Source organism: Rhipicephalus sanguineus, chromosome 8, assembly GCF_013339695.2.
Source record: "Rhipicephalus sanguineus isolate Rsan-2018 chromosome 8, BIME_Rsan_1.4, whole genome shotgun sequence".
NCBI classification, from domain to species: Eukaryota; Metazoa; Arthropoda; class Arachnida; order Ixodida; family Ixodidae; genus Rhipicephalus; species Rhipicephalus sanguineus.
In genome coordinates this window covers 42,583,074-42,600,075 of record NC_051183.1, presented here as the reverse complement: position 1 = coordinate 42,600,075, position 17,002 = coordinate 42,583,074, and positions in this window count along the sequence as shown.

The window sequence follows — 17,002 nt, the reverse complement described above, 5'->3', positions numbered from 1 at the left end:
AGAATGAATATAGTAGCTGTCCACCTCATCCCTTCATTTCTCTCATTCCCGAACAACGTGCCACTCTTCAATATTATGTTTAAAACTCCTCCTTGAGGGCTTCTTCCAGTTTTCAGCAGTGTATGTTATGCACGGTTTGCACTATGCTGTTTTTTTTTTCATGTTCTAATGGTTTATGCCTTCCTAACAATGTTGTACCGGTAGAAGGTGGCCATTGGGCTGCGCGGGTAGGACTGGCTGGAGATGGACGAAGCGATTTCGGTCTATTTTCGGGGTTCGTTCCAGTTTGGTAATAAAGGCGCGAATAAGCTTCTCGACGCTTACTCATTGGATGCATGTGGTTCGACGTAAGGGGGACATCGCCCGTTACGGTGGACCTATGCTAATCCTGCACATTCCAACTATGTTGTGGCAGTATCATGTATCTTTCTCGGGCTGCATGCGGCCCGCGGATCTATCGCTACTGCCTTCGTCAATTTCTTTTCTTTATATGTACGTTTCGTAGCTACACAGGCATGACAGGTCTAAAGCATTTTTTTATCGTGAGGCACTCCCTGCGGTCACCACGTGTTGATACATAACCGTGAAACAAAACTATATTTCAGAATCGGCGGCCAGATTTCAGCCCGTTTGGAGATAGGTATCTATATGTTGTTGGAATCCTGGCGCCAAATTCCCTTCAGAAATGTCCCATATATGAGATGTGGGAAAGGTCTTCTTTCAAATGACAACGTGAGCAGACATTCTGTTCCCCCGATCCCCGCTCCTACCTTCGTCACTGTCCTGGCTCTGGCGGCAGTAAATTTTCGTGAATGCGGCCCGTTAGCTGAGGTGAGTTCGAGAACCCTGAGCAGTGTTGCGGAATGGGCGCCTCCATTTCATTCCAATTGCATTCCGGGGAAATGAAACTTGCCGCAATTCCATTCCTTTCAATCCTTCGGAATGAAAAAAAAATGCTCAGTGGCTTAGCTCGGCTATGCCAGGTTATACGTAGCGTTAGCAAATGTTCACCTGATTATTCTTAGCTTTCCAGATTGTCTAGGATTATTAGCCTTCTTCTGTTCATTCTTCGTACGCTGAACCACTAATTGCCAGGCAACTACTTCGGGATCCGATGAGATAAGCTTCTCGCCTCTTATGCGTGGTTGAGCAGCATTTGCGCTCTCCTTCTCCATGGCGTTAGTCACCTGCAAACGCCAGTCAGAGGCGCTATCACGCGGCTCCAGCGCAGTGTCAGACGGCGACTGCACAGGGAAGGCGAATAGCTGCGCGCGCGCCGGCGCCAGCGTGTCTACCATGGCTACGACGTCACTCCTCTCGAATGCGCAGACCAGCAGCGGCGAGTCGCGCGCGGCGATGGCGGAGTCAGCGCGCGCGCCGGCGCCACTGTGTCTGCCGCGGCTACGACACCACTCCTCCCGAACGCTCAGACCAGCAGCGGCGAGTTGCGCGCGGCGGTGGCGGAGAGCGCGTGAGATCGCGGTGGCGGAGAGCGGTGAGCCAGCTGTGTGACATCACTGATTCTTGAGCATGCGCTGCACGGCTCATGAAGATCCACACGTAATCGGCTCCGGCTAGGCAAGTGTAGCTAACGCTATAAAACTTAGCCCATTCCCACTCCGGGAATGGCCGGGCAGTTCAATTCCATTCCTGTAATTCCTCAACGTAGAAAAGACATCTTGATAGTTTTATCGAGTTAAGAATGAACGCCCCATGAAGCCAATGTCATCAGATGCATTAAGAACTGCAAAAGTACTCAAAACAAGTTACCAAGGTCGAGGGATAGTAGCTTGGTGATATATCCCGTGCAGTACAACCGCCCTACTAATTCCCATAGGGGCACTTCATGTTTGAACGAATGGTGATGTTTTATTACTTTTTAAGCTTAAACATGTTAATGCTAAAATGAGGACATAGCGTATTTTTATGCTGACAAAAGTATAGTGTTCAAGAAGACTAAGCAGTTCTGCCACGCGTCTGGAGCGGTCGTGAATATGGAGTAAACTAAAACTTGGTTGATGGGGAACAAAACCCTCTAGATCTGCTGGTATTAGTTGGAACAGTGCACCGCTCGGGCACCTTGTGCCTTTGCATCGAGTACGGAACACTGGGCCGCACTTCTCGTCAGTACTCACGTTTGTAAAGCACGCCTCGCAGGCATGGATCGGGTGAGGAGAACTTTCTGTGTTCGCGTGTGCGCAGGTATACAATGTCTTCCTCGTCGCAAAGGTTATTTACGTGTGTCAGGTACTAAACTGCTCGTGAGATAAAGATTAGGCTGTGCATAGAGTATTCGCCACTTTCGGGTGGGGGTATCAATGGGAACCAACGCGTAGGTCCCCAGGTACAGTAACTTATATCTCGGTTTCTCTTTTACAAATTGGCAGATCGTTCACACTTTTACACCGCGCCTACCCTTGGCTCTGGCTAACTAAAGGTGGACCGAGAGAATGCGTTGTGGCCTTCAACTTCGAAAAAAACATGTACTAAGGCCTACATGTCTAATATGAGTATGATATACAGTAGTAGCAATTAAGGATCTAGGAAAATACGTTCCTCCCCAATGCTCTATTTGGTTTATTGTTCAATTCGAGGCTCTGACTTAATAACGTTTGAAGTTTTAAAAACAGCGCGTAGACGAAAAGGTGCTCTATTTTTGGAAAAAGACGTAATTTCTTTCCCATTCCATTTCGTGCAAAATGCTCTTAATTCCATTCCCATTCCATTCCTCCATGCGTTGTCCCCATTCCATTCCGGGGTCGCGAAAGTGTGGAATGATTCCAGAGTCATTCCAATTGCGGAGTGGTAACTCCGCAACACTGACCCTGATATAGCGTAACAAGACGACAGCTCAGACGTTAACAATGTCGGCACACAAAGCAGGCTGTGCATATCTACCTCGCGTCACATGACCAGTGGGAGCCGTGAAGGAAAAAAGAATGGGTCTTTATAGGGATTCTATGTAACGATACCCCGCGCAGTCCTTGCGTTTTAGTGAAAGGCTGGGACTTCGAAGAACGTTTCTCCGCTTTGGAGCTCTGTGACCGTTCTTGCAATGAAAAGTTAGAGGTACAAATTTATTATATTATATTTATTACTGCGATTACAAAATAACATTTGAGATATAAAATAATAGCGAATGCAGCCAATAAAGCACGGAATAGAGAGATGTTAATTATATAAGCGTCTTGTCTATTTACTTTTAGCTTGCCCGTTTCAGATAAATCAGCTAGCCCCATATGCAAGAAGCAAGAGTAGTTCATTACTTGACCCTCAGAAAACTTCTTCAAATAGCCTGCCCCAGAAAAAAGAAAACGTTTATTGTGTTTCGAGATAAAATGCGGAACATACGTGTATGCACAGCGTATGTGTAATAAACACAAAGGGACATTAACGAGAAAAACGATTTGTGTATTATGCGAAAATTACTCTTTTAAAATTCCAAAATCACGCTCGCCGCGACAAGACTCTTGGTAAGCGAGGAAACGAGCAAAAAGAAAATGCGGGTAGTGACGCCACCTTGAAACTCGCACAGCAAGCGCCGTGACGTCATAGATTCCGACGGCGTCTACTAGGGCCTACTTAGTTCCTAATCGGTAAAAATGAAGTACATTGACCTCAGAGGGGGTCATACATACATCAACATACCAATTTTCAGAAAATTTTGTCGAGCGAATGTCGCCAAAATACGACTAATACACTTTGAAATCCATGACGGGCTGCGCAGAGATTTCGGAGCGACATTTAAAAATGGAACTTTGATATAGATTTTTTTCCGCTATAAATAAACTTTTAATATTGAAATTATTGACCTTCGAGTTCTCAGAGTACACTTTGTCAGCCTAAATTGATTCAGTCTTTCACTTTAGTGCCCCTTTAGGAACGGAGCAAAGTCCAAGCCCGGCCCGACCCAAGCCCGCCACCTCAAACCCGGGCCCGGCCCTAAGCCCGGAGCTCTAGGCCCGAGCCCGACCCGGGCCCGCCGTGAAAACTACTTTACCCGGCCCGGCCCGGCACACGGGCCGAGCCGGGCTCGGGTTTTCGGGTAGGCCCGAGCCCGTGCCGTGATCTAGCTTGTAGTGCACGCAATATCTCACCACAGCAACAAACACACTTGTAGACGACAAAATAACCGCGAGTTGTGACGGCCACATTATAGCGAAGGCCCCTGAGCGGCGGCTACTTGTTGTGGCCAGCCGAATGCTGAAAAAACCGATAAAAGCGAGAAATATCTATTTCGCCTCTTAGGAAATATACCTTGATAAAGACTAGAACATTTACGGCCAGTGTTCCGCGAAAGGTACTCATGTATTTGTGCTTTATTTACTGAAATAGCTATGAAAACTTCTATAGCGTCGTACCCAGGAGCCTTACTTGCACAGAAAAGTGTTACTTCCATAAGTGAGCCTTAAGCGCAGTTTTCAAAACTTTCCACAAGCTTATCTCGAACATATACTTCCCTCGTACTTTGATAAGTGAACTTAACTCGAAACCTAAATTTCGTTCTTGAATACGGGCCTACACATCGGAGACAAGTGGCCACAGAAAAAACGAAAAAAAGATATCGCAGCTTGCACTAAATCGCGCAAACCTGCGTCACAGCAGAGCTCGTGGGCACACAGCTGGTACTGGCTTGCCTAGGCTTTTACCATTTCATACCTCTCTTTCCCACCCTTTGCCGTACTATTCGCAACTGAAATCAACATGAGAGGGCGCTGCGGAGTCTGGCACGGTCTGGCCACACTATGCAGCATGGCGGATTCGCGGAGGTCCTGCATCCGCTGTCTCTGACACAAATATGGACTTTTTTGCAATGTGACTGCAGTTCGCGATGTTTTGTAGAAGGGGAGCGGGTTGTCGATGCTGAACATCTCAATTTAGTATGAACCAGTGGTCCTGCAAGCGCGAGTGGCCTGTTGGAAGTGGTCGCGTTGTGTGTGCAAACATCCGGCGCGACTGCGGACCCACACGAGATCCTCGCTCGAATCGCCGGTGTTTTCCGGGAGCCCTCCATCACTGAAGCGGAGTGCTCATGCACAGCTGGACTGTCCGCGAAGTGCAAACACATTTCGGCTGTCTTGATCCACTGTTACAGGTAGGTGACCCGTGACTAGTTACATCGACGCGCATGGTAACGCAGAGCAAGCTCACTGCTTCATTGCTTTTGAAGCAAGGCTGGCATAACGTAACTGATCCTGCTCCTATTCCGAACTCGTTTTTTTCCTTTCCTCTAACACAGTTCGCGCTTCATCATTCATCGTGTCCGACGCACAAGGAGCTGCTGCAGAGCAGCAGTTTGGTATAGCAATAGGGCCGATGAAAGGAGTCTGTTGCATTGCACCGACACAACTCACATTTTATTTTAAACATAGAAAAACAACAACAATACTATATGGGTTCTGGTTCTGGCATGGTACGGCGTTGTTGTTTAGCCGTCTTCGCTGGCATGGGACATCTGAAAAATAAATTATTTAAGCTTTATGTGTCGATATGTGTTGCATTTAGTTTTTCACAACAGAAACACAATGTTTTTAGGAAAAAGAAAGGGCACTTGCAAGGAAATTAGGGTCGTGTTTGGAGTGTTATGAAACATTGCACACCAAACGTAGCATCTGCAAGACACAGTATACAGTTGCTTGTAACACAATAAAATGATGAATGCTTATGACGCTGACGTCTGCATAATCGAAATAATCTACATAACGCTACTTTAGGTACTAATACTGCACTTGTAATACGGTATACGCCAGCAAAAAGTCGATGCGGTTGATTTTCTTTAACTTGCAAGGGCGAGTAAAATTGTCGCGAGGGTGGCGTGCATGTCACCAATTACTGTAGTAAACCGGCTGAGTGAAATACCAGCATCATATGGACACATTCCTGCGTGATTGGAAGACGAATCCGTACTCGTGCGCGGAGAGCTTTTTGAGTGAACTGCGAATTCGTCCGTGCCATGCAAGAGCCTGCGCTTTCAATAAGTGCCAAGGTTACAATGATCGCTTCCCCGAACTTGCTGGTACGCCAGTAGTAAACACTAAGACTTCCTACACCCGTTCACGATGCGCGAGCGTTGTGCTGGAAAGTGCATAGGATGCCTTCCGGGTTGCCGCCACGTACGTGTAGTGCAGAAGACGCGAACAACCCAGGCACCGTTCAAAGGTCGCACATGAGCTCGAACTGCGGCCTCATACATGCAGCAAATAGTCGCAAGTGTGCCCAATAGATCAAGTCCTCGTATTCCTGTTAACACACAAAGAAAATAAGGTACAGCTCAATCGCAAGTGTAATGCACATGGCGTACCGAGACCTCGCAGTGCCACATTTGTTGACATACTTCAGGCGCCGCAGCGACATGTAAAGTCGCTAGATACAATGGTCATGTAATAGGTTCTAGTTCACAAGTTTACACTAGTGTCTCACCTGGAAAGAAGAAATCATCCCGTGCAAAATGCCACGAGCAAACGGTCATCGTCGGCGTCACAGCCTTGCCGATGCGAAGATTCGCAATCGACCGCGCTCTGCGGCTTCGGTCTTTGGCCTCGGAAGGAAATGCATGAAAAGAAATAGCGCTATCTTTCCATCTCGCTGACACGCACCGGGGAACACAGCAGAACTGCTTGGCCGTTCGTTTTTTTCTTTACTGGCGGCTCCATCGTACCACCCACGACTGCAGCCGATACGGCACTTATGGCGTCCGGGCTGTTTTTGACCTCCATGCGCAGTTTCCTCCCGCTGCCGCTAGGTGCCGCATGAATTGCTGGATTCGCGAATAACATACAAGCTATACTTGCTGTATTTTTTCAATCTTTTTTTTTGTCTCCTTCGTTCCGTCTATTTCTTTCTCTGTGTTCCTATCTTCTCCTCCCTTTCTTCCCTTTTTTCTCTATGGATTTCTTACGTTCGTCCAATGTCTTGTTTTTCTCTCTCTGTGTAATCGTTATCTGGATTTCTATTTTTTCTCAGTTTCTCCCTTTCTTTCTATTTCTGTGTTTTATTGCTTTCTACCTCTCTCTCTATTTCTCTCTCTCTCTCTCTCTCTAGCTCTACAGCCGTTCTCCCAGCCTGTGGAAAAACCAGGGTGGACAAATCGGCGCTTGTCTTCCAAGAGGTAAGCATAAGAGGAAGACGAGGACGAAGTTGATGAAGATAATGAAGAGAATGCGTGCCGGTTCATGAAGACGATAGTTGTTCTACTCTATACTGCAAAGTATGCTCGCTAGCGTACTGAACTTAGCAATGCTGTCTAACTCCTTTTCTATATTTTGTGTGTTTGTCGCTTTCTATATATATCTCCCCTTCTTTCTGTATTTTTCTCACTTCCCTCTCTCCTTTCTCCCTTTTTCTCTTCCTTTCTTTTTCTATATATATATATATATATATATATAATATATATATATATATATATAATATATATATATATATATATATATATATATATATATATATATTATCGGTCTCTCGCCTTCAATCTTGTCTTGTTCCCTGACTGTTCTTTTTTTATTTCTTTCCCTCCTATCTACCTCTCTCTATAAGTATATCTTTATACTTCCTTATTTCTACTTAGCTCTCTCTCTGCACACGTTCTCCGATTATCCTAACCCTCACATCTTTCCTCACTCTCACTTCCCTTTCTTACTACGTTGCTGTACAATACTATACGAGGCTATCCGCTGCCCTGCCAGCGTGCCTGGAAAGCCGAATTGTTAGGACGCGCGTCTTCGGATCGTGAGTACATGGGTTCAAATCTCTGCTCGGCAAAAGCAACTTTACTCGCCAGGAATTTATTTCTTCCTTTTTATTTCTTTATCTTTCTCTCCCTCCCTATCTTTCTCTCTTTATCTCTTTGTACTCGTGCTCTCGCCTATGAAGTTACTGCATCATTCGCTGCACAAATCGGCAAACGTCTTCTGGTAGCAAAGCAGAAGAGGAAGGAGAGGAAGGCGATGACGAAGAGGATGAAAATGGTGCGCGCCGTTTAATATTGATGACCATTTTCTATATATGACACACGGACAATCTCGAGCTTAAGAGCCCTGCTCTAAAAGGACATACCCCTTCAAGGGGTCCATTATCATGCGTACATCGTTGTTACGGGGAGACGTGGTAAGAAAGGTTTAGTAATATTTAAATTAGCACAGTGAATGGGGCCAAAACAACAAGAAATGCGAGCCAAGGGACACTTCGTCCTCTTCCTCTGCTTCCGCAAGGCAAGCGATTCATTGCATTAGAGAGTTTCAGAATGCGATTTCAGAATGCGAGAGAGTTTCATAATGCGATTCATTGCATTAGAGAGTTTCAGAATTGGAGCCCCAAAAAGCTTGGGGACCCAAGGAGCTTGCGAGCAGCCAGGGCGCATGTGCGAAACCGAAGCCACTCTTGGGCTCTTGCGCTCGCGTTGGCCCAAGTCTACCGTGCCCAAGTCCCAAAAATCGAAAACTAGCGTGGGTCCCCAAGGAGTCTTGGGTCACCGCGAGACGCCGCGCGGGCCGCGACGCTGTATGGCCTGCGTCTCGCATAATTTTAATTTCACCACGTCGGGCGACCCGTGCGTTTCACCCAACGCAGCTTGCGTTTGACCCGGTTCTCAAGCTGCTGATCCCCCGAACGCAAGAGCAGCATACCCAACGCAGCTTGGGGACCCAGTGTCGCGGGTCCCCAATTTTCAAACTCTCTATTACCTTGTAAGAAGCGACCCGATGCGCCCCAATAAAGACGTAGACAACATTCACTACACGGGGAATAAGTGGTCTACGGTAGATCATATGGCTTCAGACAGACATCTGAACACTGACGGTGCGGGACTCCATGTAGACGACACTGCAGCAATGTCATAGGTGACGTCGGCCACTTGGCGGCATACATCATATGGACCGGTGCAGGGGAGCAGCAGCTTTTCGGAAAGCTCGACATGGCGTGAAGGGTGCCAACTAAGCACGCTAGAATCAGGAGAAAAGTGGTTTTTGTGGCGGCGATCATAACGCGATTGTTGGTCGGCTGGAGACACGAAAAAAAATATGGCTGATCCCTCTGTTATAGAAATCGCTAAAACACGGAAGTAAAACGTGCCTTCAGAGTCTTAGTTCAGCATTGTTGTGCATTGATTCGCCCCGAGGGCGAAGGAATAAATACTATAGCAACAAGTTGTAATGTCACGCGAAGAACGGCAGGCAGCTCGAAACTTGCAACGCACTGCTCAAGCAGAAAGGACGCACGGAACGAACATACACAGGATGAGCGCGAACTAACAACTGTCACATCTCGACAGTTAAAGCGCGCTGACCATATACAAACGAGGACGCACGAAACGAACACACACATATACACAGGATGAGCGCGAGCTGTCACAGTTGTAGATTATTTGTTTGTGAGCAGCGCGCTGCTTTCGCAAATTCGGCCACTGCGGTGAGCGAACTGAGCTTCGTGCTGTCTCTAACTTCAACGCCAAGTGGCGGTGAGAGCGCAATACGTACAAGATAAGCGCGCGCGCATGATAGACCACGCCCTGAAGAGGCACACGCTCATCTTGACGCGTGGGGCGACGACCTTTAAAGCGCGCTCTTCGAGCCCTTCGCGCCATCTCGCTAGTAATAACGAGAACACGCTGATGTACCCCGATCTCTGAGTACCGCCACCGGCAAATGGTGTATATAAATAGCACGCCGTTAATATGACGAAGAACTGTGGCGGAGTTGTTTGGCGCTGCGCGCTGGGGATCGAGGGGTCGTAAGTTCGACTCCCGGTTAAGGAACTTTTTCTTTTGTTTTTTTCTTTGCCATATGTTAGTCTTCATATTTTACCATGTCATATCCGTGACGGAAATGTGTCACTGGAACCGTGCTGGACCCTGGCATAAAACACTTTCGTGTTAAAATCGAGCGCGCACAATTTGACGTTAATTGTCGGCACGCGCAATACTTTCGAGAATACTCAGTGCGGGAGCCCTCGGAAGCAGGCATCGATGATTCCTTACAGAGCGTTGAACTTCAGCCAAATAATGTCACAAAACGCGAATAACCAAAGGCCTCAAGGCGAGACGTGTTGTATACGAATGTAAGAATAGGCAGCAGCCCAATCATGGTGGTCCGCGGAAACGCACATGGCCAAAAATGCAGTAAGGGCGCGGATCAGTCTTTCCGTCAAGCCATTCGCCTATGAACGGTAGGCTCCTCCAAGCTTTCGTTTTATCGAGGAAGGCATCACAATGCGATCTTTGTCCTTAGAATGAAAATGACCGCCACGGTCACTTAAGTGCTCCCGTGTTGTCCCGCGTGAAAGGATGCAACTGCCGCCGCGCAGCTAGTTCCATGGGCACCAGCATTCCCAAACGTTGACGCGTAGTCTGAGGCACTCTCATGTGTCGTTGACAATGGTGGAACAGTCTACCACGATTATTATAAATGCGTCAATATGATGCGTTTAAGATTGTAATTCACTTGCAGCTTCCACGTCTGGTCGTCGATTCACCTACACAAGTCTCATAGGTTATTGATATACACGACGTACGGCTCTGTTCATGTTTGTGCACGGCTCCTTCATATCGATTCGCTGGCGTCGAACTCTCTTCCTGAAATGATATTAGTCTTTGTGGAGATGTTTGGTATCTCAGTTTTTGTTTCAACGGCTCGTGTGTTTGGAACCACACACAGGCCGTTTTCTTGAGACGGTAAGTGATGTTATCTAGTGAAACAAAAAAGCTCATTGAAAGGGACACTGTATTCGCATCTTGTAATGCACTTTAAAGAGTACACGTGCCAACCTGAGTTTCAAAAAACCCAATCGCTGACCAGCACAGCGATCGATGGGTGTGCTGGTCAGCGAAATCCTTGAGACCTATCGTATCGGGAAAAGTGGCAGTGGTTGCGTTAGCCAACCGTCCGTATTGCTCTCGTAAAGATAAGTTGGTTTTTTTAGGGAGAAGGTAAAAAGAAGTGTTCGTTTCCTTGCTGTGAGTGCATGCGCGGTTTTTATCTCTTTTTGTTTGTTTGTTTTGAGATCACGTGTTTATATCTCGTTTTTAACCATGGCATACATTTTATATATATGGGGCTGTTGTTTCAAAATAAAACATTCAGTTGCTAGTAGCGCCTTGTCCTGTGCTCTTCAAAACTATCCACTATTTTAGGTGCTTCACTACCATGAGGGACATTTTTTACAGTGATAAACTCAGTGACCTTCGCTTTTGTGTTCGCAGCGGCTCTTCAGGCATTAAACAAACGATGCGTAAACATTTATTTCCGAGGATCGGCACTATGCACTATGCAGTTCCTACGTTGAAGAAAAAGCCCAGATCCTTTGTAAAATAACTATCTCACTACAGTTATCGGACCCAACATCCGCTGTGCCCGGTCACACCTTATATAGTACTAGCTTAGCACAAGCACAGGCGAAAAAGTTACGTTTCTTTTTTTCTCCACTGTGACTATTAGCAAAGTTTTCGTAAGCAAATTTGTGTTCCAAATTTTAGCAAAAAGGAGAGTTGGCCTAGTTGGTTCGGGATCATTGCGGAACAGCGCAAAGGACGAAAGACACAGAGAAAGATTTTTGTCAAGCCTTGTGGGTTAAGTCGTGTTGCTAAGTCTTCTTCTATGTCTTTCGTCTTTTGCGCTGCGCCGAAAAGAAGTAAATTGTAGAAGACCAAAAAAATAAATATGAAATTATTTGGCCCATAAGTACCGGTTGTTTCACTGACTCATTAGATATTACAGGCACGAGCAACAAATAACACTCTTGTTTTTCTTCCAAACCTTAAGGTAGAGTATTTAATTCCAGTTTCTCGAATGTTCCGAAAAATGTTAAAAAATAAAACTGGCTAGAAATCGCTGGTTCTGGTTAAATTAAACGGATATGTTGGACAGATGTGATATCGGAGCGTAGGTAAGCTTAACATAAGTGCCAATGAATTACCGATGTAGTTAATGAAAATCAATTCAATGGGCTCATTGAACCAAAAGATGGTTTTACCCTGAGTAGCTTGGACCGCTGCGGCATCTGGTGGAGCAAATCTCTACCACGAGCTTCTTTCTATGTGGCTTCTGAGAACCGCTGCGGGAGTGCGACGAAAGACGAAGTTAGCCCAAGGAATACACAAGAGAGCATGAAAGTTCCGCTACCAAATGTCACTACTAGACACCCCAGTCAAGGATTACCGTCGCCTCCATTATTTTGTTACATCTTATATTAGAAAATTACCAATGCTAGCGCATTTCACGGTTAACTCTGGCACATTGAGGCAAGTTGTAAGCTTAATCTCATAGTCAATAGGCGCTGAATATTACGTTTCTTGCCGCATGGTGATATCTCCTTATTGCGAAAGCCAATTTCACTGTCATCGATGATTCGCTTTTAAAAGGTAGGTATTATATATGCATCGTAGCAAGAGTACATGGTTGTAGCCCGCCCTCGTAACATACCGCACAAATAAATAGGCAACACATTGATCATTGTTTCTGAATGCAGCTTTTTGACATTGCACAAACGGTGAGCTTACCGAACTACGTTGCATAGGTGCCTAGCTTAGCTTAACAAAGTAAGTTTCCCTGTGTGATGAACTTATCATTTAAAAAGTAACACACATAACCTTCACGTGCGTCACGTGTATCTCTAGGTATCAGAGATATTTTCTTGCCGTATTTGTTCCTATTTCGTCAAAAATTTGCAACTTATCATTCAGTCTTTGCAAACAAAGCTACTTCTCATGAACTATGTTCCTCTGCAAACACCAATATTTGAAATTACAAGCTGGATCGCACACTGACAACCACTTAAAGCTCCAAATGTAATGGATTTATTGCATACGTGTTTCGGCAGATCATATAGAATATTCCCCTCCATGCCGAACCACGAAATCATGTCTTGTATATTGATCTTTCAGGAAAACAGTCAATACAGCCCATAGGGGTTAACGTCACTGCTGATGTGAGGGTATATTACGATAGTTTTTTTGAAAATGGCACCGACAATATAACGGGCTACTTCAACAGCACATTTGAAAAGGTAAGTCGTGGCATATTGATAACTGAAATCGAAAATTATTTTCGCAACGAGAGTACATTACGAGGACAGGTAAAAACTGTTACAGCTTTTACCTGTCTTTTAGAACAGCTTTCGAACCCCGACCCCCCAGTCATCTGTCTCTTGGAAACCAGTCATTCCGCCCGGTCATACAAAATCGCATCAAAGGAACATTCTGCATGCTTAAATCGTTTTGCCAAAATACCAGATTATCAGCGGCCATCGGCGTGTTATATTTTGCGGGTGCTACTGTTCACACAGAATGCTGGCAGAGAACTCTTACCTAGCATCACTCATTCACAATGTGATGAATGTCGATAGTCCTAACGGTCGCATGAGTCATGCAATGAAGCACGCCGCACGCGTATCAAATCACCAGTGACATCTCGTTAACTGCCTCTCCTGATCTCCTGTCGATTTTAGTGTGAGAGTACTTCCACCACCCCCCATCCCCCCCCCCTCCATCGTGGACTCATGGAGGGCAGCAAAGGACACGAGGCTTCAGCGGACTCAACTGGGCAATGGAAAGGCATGGCAACTCAACACTAGTACGCAATTACGCAGTGACCCTGTACGACATGGAATTCCATGTCGTACAGTCGGAATTGCGTGTTTCATTCGAATTGGCGTCCTTGTTTTAGTCATTGTGGAAATCACTATCGATATGTTTCTTGAAACGTGACGTCAAATAGCCTTCAGAAATGACCCATATATCGGTTATGAGAACAGCGTTCGTTCAAACGGCACAATTTGGTAACATCTTGTTCAAACTACCCCCGCCCGTTCCCCCTACTTCCCCCTCTCTCATTCACCATCTTCCCTGTCCCAGCCTCTGCGGGACTAAACCTCGAGACTGTGGTCTGCCAGCTGAGCGTAGTTTGAGACGCCTGTTATAAAATAAGGGTCCAGCTAGACATTCTTCGTGTAGTAGGAAAGTGGCAAGTACTACTTCGCAAGGCACAAATTTCACAAGCTATTCATTTATAGACGCCCTGAAGTTCTCTAGTGGATTAAGACATGCTATGCGCAGCATCAGCACAAAGATTCCTAGCAAATCCTTTTGCGAGTTTCGACTATTCATTGTTTTCTGCTGTAAGAAATACGTGGCAAAATTTCTAAAATACAACTGCTTGAGAAGGGGATCATATGCACATCATGCACTGATGCCTCACATACACTATGTCATTACGTTAGCTATTGCCATCTAATTTTTATAGGCAACAGGTGATAACATTACGAGGAATTCTGCGTCCTCATTTTATCGCTACAAATAACAATGCAGATATCGCTGGTGTAATCGTTAATTTTCCACTTATTTCTAGATTCAAGAAAGTCTACACAATCGCTCCATTATGCTAAACCTTACAGTAACAAAAATGGAAAAGGTGAGTGCTTCACAGATTCCACAGACTAATTTATCTTCTACCTAACGCTCTCTCACTATATATATATATATATATATATATATATATATATATATATATATATATATATATATATAGGGTGTTTCAAGAAATGTGTTCAACCTTCTCAAAAAATCGGGAAAATGCGATGTTTGATTGCTGCCTTCAGAATTGGTTTTTCTATGAGGCAGGGATTTTAAGATGGTTAAAGAAATTATTTCGGTCTGTAATTAAAAAAGTTATATTAAATAACTTTTTAATTATTGGAGTTAGGCGGTTGTGTCAAATAGAAGAACTGAAGTTCTTCATGCCAGAAACCCAACGTAACTTTGAGATTTCGAAAAAGTGGCATCTAGTAATAATTACGAAGTAATGAAATTCAACTGAATTCGATGGCTTTCGCTGTTGAAAGCCGTTTTATTTCGTTGAATTTCGTTACGCCACAACAATTACTGGAGGACGCTTTTTCGAAATCTCAAAGCTCGGGTGGGTTCGTCGCACGAAGAAATTCAATTCTCCCATTTGACGCAATCACCTAACTCCACAAATAGAAAGTTAATTAAGGTAACTTTCTTAATTACTGTCCTAAATGATGTCCTTAACTACCTTAAGATTCCTGCCGCTACAGAAAAAGCAATTCTGAAAGCCCCGAGCAAATATTGTATTTTCCTGATTTTTTGAGAAGGTTGGACACATTTCTTGAAACACTCTGTATATATATATATATATATATATATATATATATATATATATATATATATATATATATATATATATATATATATATACTGAAATCAGTAGTCTAACTTTCTGACGTCTCGAACAAAAAAAATGCATTTATGTCCCGACGTTTCGGATCAAGTCGACACCATCTTCAGGGGGAGTGACAGCGGAGGTGTCGAGGTGCAACTTTTAACTTCTCTCATGAGCCAGCTGGAGGGAAAGGAGGGAGGGCGCGTCTTCTTTGGTGGTTAGAGTGTTGATGGTGTTGCGGTTGCCATAGTTGCTGCGTTTCTGTGGGATTGATGGGTTGGAGGCGGCCGGGGACGGCTCCATTCACTCGCGACTTTGCTTGCATTGTTTTTCTTGCTGTGGTTAGTCCGTGAATGTAGACTGATGGCAGGTTTCCCTTGCATTGGTTCAAGTTGCCTTCCGTGTTTTGGATGAACCACGACTCCAGTTACAGCCGTTTTTGTTGGTTCGTTTCTGTAGTTAGGATTTCGGTTTTTTTTAAGGCAATCTTAGGGTCGGCATATTTCGAGTGTTCTGCAAGAGGGTTCCGTTGTCTTGACAACGTCCTGACGTTGTTTTGTGCTGTTTATTTATTTCGGTCAAGTGTTTGTTTCGTCAATGTACGCGGCCTGGCAGTCGGAATATCTGATTTTCCAGATGACGCCTTGCGCTCTTTCTCTTGGTGGAAGGTCCTCGGGTTTCGGTAGAAGATTTATTGTGAGGAAAAGCGAGAAGCGCTCTTTCTCACAATAAATCCTGAGAAAGTAGTATACAGTTGAACCCCTGAATAACGAAAGGGCTTCAGAACGAAATTCTCGTGGCAATGAAGAAATCTGGCGTCCCCGGTGAACGTCCATTGAGTTTAGTGCATTTCTCCCCACTCGACAGCGAAGAGACTTTAAGAACACTCCGGGAATAACGAAAGTTTCTGGTAGTGATGCGCGACATTTTTTTTGAAACCCGTGAGCTTGTTCGGAACCAAGAAGTTCGAAAATATCAGTGACGGAAGCGGGAGTTGCTTCTGCAAGCAGCGATGACCTGAAGCCACTGGCTCCCGCATGGGACGCGGTTCGCCGTTTCGATGGGGCGGTACCAGACGCTGTTGAGCTGCACGACTTTTTCTATGCTGACACCTACCTGATCGTCCATGAAAAGTTGAGCGACGACATTGTATCAAATGTGTGCGTAAAGAATATGCGAGTGTGTACGAGAGTGAGGAAAGCAACAAAGCGCAAGCTAGACAAGTAAGTCAGCGCAAAGTTCTTGGTGCTTTTGACATCATTCGCACTTTCCTTGGCGCCCACGACGATGAAGAAGCTGTGCAAAGCTTACTAAGCTGCACGGCTATAGACCATTTTCACGGAGAGGAGGAGCGTAGCCTCGAACCGGTGTATTTTCGCTGCTCTCTCTCTCTCCACCGCGTCTCCAACCGCCCGACCGCTGCCGCTGGTGTGTGCGGATTCACGAGTTTTGCACGCGTGGTGCGTGAGAGGCCAACGTGTTTGCATATTTCGACGCGCTGAAGCAATTATGCTGCCGCAAATCGAAATGTCGGACGACAACAGGTTGACGAGCAACCACTGCGCTGTGTTTGGCTGCGGCAACAGGTATACGGAAGCGTCAAGGACTGGCAGCCGAGGCATGCGAAGTGCACAATCCGTTTAAATGACTTCGCTTCTCTTAGGTCGCATGCCTTCTTCTCCCGCATATAGTATATTATATGTGGTGCCTTCACTTATGGCCACTTTTTCAAGTCATCACACAGGTTGTGATTGTGCTTAGGTGCTGGTACACTTTATCATCTGCACCAAAGAGAAGAAATCTCAAGGCTGATGATTAATATCAAGATGTTTGGC